The following is a 5817-nucleotide window of genomic DNA, read 5'->3' as shown; positions in this document are numbered from 1 at the left end:
AGCTTGATTTTTCGATTTCCGGCGCATTTTGAATATTCGTGTTCTCCACGTCGCCAATCGCTCTAAAAACGCTATTTAGCACTGTTTTCATGATCTAAGACGTTTTCAGCTTGATTTTTCGATTTCCGGCGCATTTGAATATTCGCTGTTCTCACGTCGCCAATCGCTCTAAAAACGCTACTTAGCACTGTTTTCACGATCTAAGACGTTTTCAGCTTGATTTTTCGATTTCCGGCGCATTTTGAATATTCGTGTTCTCCACGTCGCCAATCGCTCTAAAAACGCTATTTAGCACTGTTTTCACGATCTAAGACGTTTTCAGCTTGATTTTTCGATTTCTCGGCGCATTTTGAATATTCGTGTTCTCCACGTCGCCAATCGCTCTAAAAACGCTATTTAGCACTGTTTTCACGATCTAAGACGTTTTCAGCTTGATTTTTCGATTTCTCGGCGCATTTTGAATATTCGCATTATTCACGTCGCCAATCGCTCTAAAAACGCTACTTAGCACTGTTTTCACGATCTAAGACGTTTTCAGCTTGATTTTTCGATTTCCGGCGCATTTTGAATATTCGCTGTTCTCCACGTCGCCAATCGCTCTAAAAACGCTACTTAGCACTGTTTTCATGATCTAAGACGTTTTCAGCTTGATTTTTCGATTTCCGGCGCATTTTGAATATTCGTGTTCTCCACGTCGCCAATCGCTCTAAAAACGCTATTTAGCACTGTTTCATGATCTAAACGTTTTGAGATTGATTTTTCGATTTCCGGCGCATTTTGAATATTCGCATTATTCACGTCGTGAATCGCTCTAAAAACGCTACTTAGCACTGTTTTCATGATCTAAGACGTTTTCAGCTTGATTTTTCGATTTCCGGCGCATTTCGAATATTCGTGTTCTCCACGTCGCCAATCGCTCTAAAAACGCTATTTAGCACTGTTTTCACGATCTAAGACGTTTTGAGGTTGATTTTCGATTTCTCGTGGATTTTGATTATTCGCATTATTCACGTCGCCAATCACTCTAAAAACGCTATTTAGCACTGTTTTCACGATCTAAGACGTTTTCAGCTTGATTTTTCGATTTCCGCCGCATTTTGAATATTCGTGTTCTCCACGTCGCCAATCGCTCTAAAAACGCTATTTAGCACTGTTTTCACGATCTAAGACGTTTTGAGGCTTGATTTTCAATTTCTCGTGGATTTTGATTATTCGCATTATTCACGTCGCCAATCACTCTAAAAACGCTATTTAGCACTGTTTTCATGATCTAAGACGTTTTCAGCTTGATTTTTCGATTTCTCGCGGATTTTGATTATTCGCATTATTCACGTCGCCAATCGCTCTAAAAACGCTATTTAGCACTGTTTTCACGATCTAAGACGTTTTCAGGTTGATTTTTCGATTTCTCGCGGATTTTGATTATTCGCATTATTCACGTCGCCAATCGCTCTAAAAACGCTATTTAGCACTGTTTTCACGATCTAAGACGTTTTCAGCTTGATTTTTCGATTTCTGGCGCATTTCGAATATTCGTGTTCTCCACGTCGCCAATCACTCTAAAAACGCTATTTAGCACTGTTTTCACGATCTAAGACGTTTTCAGCTTGATTTTTCGATTTCCGGCGCATTTTGAATATTCGTGTTCTCCACGTCGCCAATCGCTCTAAAAACGCTATTTAGCACTGTTTTCACGATCTAAGACGTTTTCAGGTTGATTTTCGATTTCTCGTGGAGTTTGATTATTCGCATTATTCACGTCGCCAATCGCTCTAAAAACGCTATTTAGCACTGTTTTCACGATCTAAGACGTTTTCAGCTTGATTTTTCGATTTCTGGCGCATTTCGAATATTTGTGTTCTCCATGTCGCTAATCACTCTAAAAACGCTACTTAGCACTGTTTTAATGATCTAAGACGTTTTCAGCTTGATTTTTCGATTTCCGGCGCATTTTGAATATTCGCATTATTCACGTCGTAAATCGCTCTAAAAACGCTACTTAGCACTGTTTTCATGATCTAAGACGTTTTCAGCTTGATTTTTCGATTTCTGGCGCATTTCGAATATTCGTGTTCTCCACGTCGCCAATCACTCTAAAAACGCTACTTAGCACTGTTTTCATGGTCTAAGACGTTTTCAGCTTGATTTTTCGGTTTCCGGCGCATTGTGAATATTCAAGTTCTCCACGTCGCCAATCGCTCTAAAAACGCTATTTAGCACTGTTTCATGATCTAAAACGTTTTGAGATTGATTTTTCGATTTCCGGCGCATTTTGAATATTCGCATTATTCACGTCGTGAATCGCTCTAAAAACGCTACTTAGCACTGTTTTCATGATCTAAGACGTTTTCAGCTTGATATTTCGATTTCCGGCGCATTTCGAATATTCGTGTTCTCCACGTCGCCAATCGCTCTAAAAACGCTATTTAGCACTGTTTTCACGATCTAAGACGTTTTCAGGTTGATTTTCGATTTCTCGTGGATTTTGATTATTCGCATTATTCACGTCGCCAATCACTCTAAAAACGCTATTTAGCACTGTTTTCACGATCTAAGACGTTTTCAGCTTGATTTTTCGATTTCCGGCGCATTTTGAATATTCGTGTTCTCCACGTCGCCAATCGCTCTAAAAACGCTATTTAGCACTGTTTTCACAATCTAAGACGTTTTCAGGTTGATTTTCGATTGCTCGTGGATTTTGATTATTCGCATTATTCACGTCGCCAATCGCACTAAAAACGCTATTTAGCACTGTTTTCACGATCTAAGACGTTTTCAGCTTGATTTTTCGATTTCCGGCGCATTTTGAATATTCGCATTATTCACGTCGTAAATCGCTCTAAAAACGCTATTTAGCACTGTTTTCATGATCTAAGACGTTTTGAGCTTGATTTTTCGATTTCCGGCGCATTTCGAATATTTGTGTTCTCCACGTCGCCAATCAGGTTACGCCCCATTTCGTCCTAACGTTTATTTCGTCCAAGTGCTCACAACGTCCAAATATTTAATTCGTCCGAAAAAATCGGACGTACTGAACACTTGGACGAAATGAACAGGCGAGGAGAAACTTGCCCAGCGCGTCCAATAGCCCGTTTCGTCCAAATGGGGGAATTCCCAAAGGATCTGCTCCTTCCGGAAGGCGACTGCCTGGCTACATTCATGAAAAGCACAGGCCATTTTGACACTGGGTGAATGGCAGGTGACTGTATTCATGAAAGCAAATGGATTATCGATCAAACGGGGAATCACAGAAAACACAAACCCGTTCAAAGGACCGCTGACCTACAGTGACCGTCCAGTTAACGATGTATTGTTTTCTATAACTGTGTTCTCGCTACGTACCGCGTTTCCCAATGTCAGTGATCTTTCTTGGAGACATCTAGGGATCTGAAAGGAAACTTGCGTCCCTTTGCCTTTACGTTGACTACTTCGAGCGGCAGTGGCTTACCAACGTGCATCTCTGGAATTAGTTTGCGGATGAGGACGATCTCCGCACAAACGATCACGCCGAAGGGTGGCATAATTCGCTGCGCATGAAATTCAAGAGCCAACCCCACATGACGTTTTCGAAGTTCCTCGTCGAATTTGAGTCAACCATACACAATGTAAGCACAACCAGGTAAGAAACAAATTCGCATAATCAGGGAACATTATCATGATAATTAATAGAATATAGCATATATACTTCCTCGCTTGCTCTCTTTGTATTCATGTTTCTTACCGCCATTTGCAGGTACGCATTCGGCTGCTGTAGTGATGTTGAACGGGGCTTCGCCAAGCAGGAGACGATACAAGAGGCTCGCTCTTCCTTCTCATGGGCGTACGGAAAATACAGCTCAGGGGAAATGATGCTGGGAAACGAAGCAAACTTCACAGATGTAACAGAGCAGTTTGCTCATGTCATCAAGGCATACCTGCAGCGCATGTCCCACTTGCTGGGCCATGCTAACTAATAAGTTAGTTGTTTAAATGAAAAAAGAAGAAGAAAAAGAACAACTAAACGGAGCAGGCTGAGCACTTGTTTTTCGTTTTACTTGGTGTATGGCATGGCATCTTTCAGTGGGAATGTTTAAATCTTACCTTCAACTAATAAGTCAGTTGTTGGAATGAAAAAAAAAGAAAGAAAGAAAAATAAATAAACAGAGCAGGCTGAGCACTTGTTTTTCGTTTTACTTGGTGTATGGCAGTAGTATGTACTGACCACGTTTATCCGGAAACGCACATCTTCGTCTGGACGCCGTTAATTAGCAATTAGAGCTAATTGGGACCCCCCACATTAATCAGCACCCTCGAGGGAGCCATCACACTAATTGGGGAATGTCTATCTCGCGTCCAGACCAGTTGTGCGTTTCCGGATAATCGTGGTCATAAAAAATAAAAAATAGGCAGAAAATAAAATAAAAAGATAGAAATAGAGTGGAGAGAAACAATTTATTCGAAAATCAACGATGCCGCGGCGAAGAAGCCGCTCCGCAACACCCGAGTGACCAGCGCCCGCCATGTTGGTAGTTTGCACCCAGCAGTTGCAGAGATCGACGACAGGTGGCCACTTAGTTGCAAGGCATTACACCAGATGGCGCCACCATCATAGCTCTAGACGAGAAAGACAGAGAACAAGATACTAGCGGCAGGTAAAAATGACAGCACTGCTAAACAAGTCTAGGCATGCGAGAGAAAAGGTCTAACCGCTACTGCTAAACAGAAAACAGTACACATCGGGGAAAAAGGCTTACGGGGACGATCGCTTAGGCCTAACCACAACACTACGCAGCTAACACAAGGCGGGAACCACTGGGCACACACACGCACATCGCTAAACATGCGTCAACAGGCTTGCTCGCCGCAAAACAAGTCTAAACATGCGAGAAAAGGCTTAACACGAGCGCGGTCAAATCACTCGTTGGTCACCGCTAAACACGGCAAACATACGAGGAAAGAGGCTTACGGGGGCGATCGCTTAGGCCTAACCCCAACACTACGCAGCTAACACAAGGCGGGAACCACTGGGCACACATCGCTAAACATGCGTCAACAGGCTTGGACACCGCAAAACAAGTCTAAACATGCGAGAAAAGGCTTAACACGAGCGCGGTCAACTCACTCGTTGGTCACCGCTAAACACGGCAAACATACGAGAAAAGGAGCGCGTCAAATCACTCACCTTTTCCCCCGCGCCAACTTCCAGGCAGAAACTGAGCGAGCGCGGAGAACACACGTCTGCTCTCTACGAGAGCCAGCCAGAAACTGAGCGAGCGCGCGGAGCGCACGTCCGTCTTCCGCGACTGCCCGAGAGAAACTGAGTGAGGCGACGCGCAGCGGCAGCTATGGATGCGCGCGCGCCCTCTGCTCCACCCGTCCGCGCATGCGCGCGCGCGCGCTCCTAGCGCCCTCTGCGCCGGCCGCGGGTGTTTTCTGTTTCGGCTCTCTGGTGTGCGCGCGCGCGCTCCTAGCCGCGACGGGTGGCTTCTGAGTTTCAGTTTCGTTTCTTTGCGCGCGCGTTTATCTCTATAAAGGCACCGCGCTCGCGTCATCATTCTGACCGATACGTGGAAAACGCCATGTGTGGTTTATTCTCCTGCGTTTCTCGTCGTCGCAAGGAAAAGACAAAAAACGAAGAACTTCGCGAATTTATACGCGGCATCGTGGAGGAAGCCTTTCAAGTCCACCATCTGGAATGGTTGCAAGCACGTCAAGAAATGTGTCAGGACAAGATGAAGATGCTCGACCGTATCTTAGTGGCAGACAGACTGGCCAAAAAGAAGTCCAACTTTAGCCTGGACAATCTGTATTGGGAACGCAGTTCCGATGTAGAGGACG

At 44.2% G+C, this 5817-nt stretch overlaps 1 long non-coding RNA gene across 1 annotated transcript; it reads right to left on the bottom strand.

The window, feature by feature from the left end:
• Positions 1-4417: 4417 nt before the first annotated feature.
• Positions 4418-5265, bottom strand: LOC135374095 (uncharacterized). Its single transcript, XR_010416752.1, has 2 exons — positions 5162-5265; positions 4418-4593 (listed from the first exon to the last, which is right to left on the bottom strand). It is a non-coding gene; the product is annotated as an uncharacterized LOC135374095 (long non-coding RNA).
• Between the last annotated feature and the right edge of the window lie 552 nt (positions 5266-5817).

Source organism: Ornithodoros turicata, unplaced genomic scaffold, assembly GCF_037126465.1.
Source record: "Ornithodoros turicata isolate Travis unplaced genomic scaffold, ASM3712646v1 Chromosome431, whole genome shotgun sequence".
Classification (NCBI taxonomy): Eukaryota; Metazoa; Arthropoda; class Arachnida; order Ixodida; family Argasidae; genus Ornithodoros; species Ornithodoros turicata.
The sequence above is the reverse complement of the archived record's forward strand: the minus strand, read 5'-3'. Positions and strand labels throughout refer to the sequence as shown.